This window comes from Nannospalax galili, unplaced genomic scaffold, assembly GCF_000622305.1.
Source record: "Nannospalax galili isolate Female #2095 unplaced genomic scaffold, S.galili_v1.0 scaffold63, whole genome shotgun sequence".
NCBI classification, from domain to species: domain Eukaryota; kingdom Metazoa; phylum Chordata; class Mammalia; order Rodentia; family Spalacidae; genus Nannospalax; species Nannospalax galili.
In genome coordinates this window covers 7,973,460-7,975,541 of record NW_008355272.1, presented here as the reverse complement: position 1 = coordinate 7,975,541, position 2,082 = coordinate 7,973,460, and the positions used below count along the sequence as shown (strand labels likewise).

Below are 2,082 nucleotides of genomic sequence, written 5' to 3'. Positions count from 1 at the left end.
GGGGACCGATGGCCGCGCCGCCCCTGTCGCCGAGCGGGGGATGGGCCCCTGCCGTCCGGACAGCGCGGCCCCTGCTCGCCCCGCACCCTGCAGCAGAGGTTTTCGCCCTGCGGGGAGACAAGTGCGGCGTGCACACACAACGCCTCTTAAAGGCTCCGCGAGAAGCTTAGGATGCAACCAAGGACTTGGTCTCTCGCAACTTGGCGATGCCACGGAGCGCGCCGCTCGCGCTCCACCGGGGATGCCCGGCGCACTGTAGTGCCTCCAGTGCCAAAGACGGAGAAAGTTCCCCCAGCTTCTTTGCTGGGGGGTACGCGGCGGAGATGGCAAGGTGTCGTGGTCAGAGCTGGCTGTCTATCTCCAAACGAAAGATTTGGCTGGATCCTAAATGAGTAAAAACTCTTCGTTTCGTGAACTCCCATTATTGCTCGGCTTGGTAGCTCATTTTTGTTTGTTTGTTTGTGTTTGATAGGAAAAGAGGTCGTTCAATATCTGTCTTTTCCTTGTAGGGTTAACATTTCATAGGTTTGTGGCCTGACATTTTAATTGCTCAAATAAAGCATCTTGGATGCTGAAAACCACAAGTAGACTTCATGTCATTGCCATGACGCAATTAAAATAAATTCTCCTCAACTTTATTCTCTCTCCTTGGTTTTAGCTAACTGGCCAGCCAGTGACCTGCCACACACCCAGGAAGAGGGGGAGAAAGACCTTTCTGCCCGCTGATGGACAGGCGCAGGCAGCCGCTCAGTCTCGCCTGTGCACACCCTCTGTACACACATGTAAACGCACATGTATCAGATGCACATTTATCAATGTACACAGACAAAGACGACCGAGACTGTGTTTCTAGGTTATAGACACAGTTGAGTACGGACTTCATTGTTCACGTTGCCTTTAAGCATTCGCACAGCCATTAAAACACCCAGAGAGCTTGCTCCAAATTGAAAATAATACCAGCACAACTCACAAGAACCACAAACAAGCCATAGTCTACCTCAAGATAATCACTGCAGAAGGAACTACTCGACAGCCTAAGTCAGTCTGCTTGGTGTGCTCACATCACTTGATACAGCTATGTGTGAGTGCCAGGATGTCTAGGTTTTAAACGTCAAGCGTAGAATCATCCTTAAGACACATTATATTTCATTGCAATAAACTTGTTTGATTAGGACCAGTTAGCTGACAGTGATGTCTACACATTTATAGGAAAAAATTGTGTTTCATCAGGGACACTGAACCAAGAAAAAAACAAAACTGTAATTCCATAAGCCAACTAGGTTTACCAACAATTGAATTATTTTATACAAAAGATGCTGAACTCCAAGGGGGGTAAAAAGAGGGTACTATAAAGAGCAAACTGAGGACTTCAGAGAAGCATCCTAGGCAGCACAAAAAATTTGGTGATATAAAGTTACTTTAATAAAATAAACGGCACATGTAACTGACATGCACAGACTGTACTTTTCGCACAGTTCTTTTACACATACAGGCAGGCTGTGAGCTAAGCAACACAGGAAGATGTGGGCAGGGAGATGCTGGTTTGGGGGTAAGGAGAAAAAATCCAATATAAACTTCACCCTGAAGCCTTCCTCAGCCTTCTCCTTCTCTGATGAGATCAAGTATTGCACCAAAGCTGCAGGTGCTATGATTATTTGAGTGCTTTAAGAAATAACAAGCCATGGCCATTATTGGACTATCATAAACCTGATGTGTAATTAGGTGGCCACAAAGTGAAGCTAGGCTAAAAATTTCTGGCTGGTTAGAGACACCATACAACTTTCTCCTAAAAAGAACAAGAAAGATGGAAAAGAAATCATTTCAGAGAAGGTTTGGGTTTTTTTTTTTTCCTTTCAATTTCTCTGATTCAAGGAATTACTTGATGCTGCAAATGTGAGATTAGGGGCAAGCTCAGTGTACAGTGGACTGAGGTTGACATAAGAAATCTAATGAGCATTTCCAACTTGACTTAATAGAAGATAGGCATAATTGATTATAAAGAAATTTTCATCTTGCCTTTTTCATGTGCAGTCACTTCCATAGTAAGATTACCTTTTACACACATATGACATATATATATAT

General features: G+C 44.4%; 1 protein-coding gene across 1 annotated transcript in view; it reads right to left on the bottom strand.

Moving 5' to 3' along the window:
• The window catches only part of Nr2f2 (nuclear receptor subfamily 2 group F member 2), a 13,010-nt gene that overhangs the window by 8,535 nt on the left and 2,393 nt on the right, over positions 1-2,082 (bottom strand). The gene's annotated exons all lie outside the window — the stretch shown is intronic.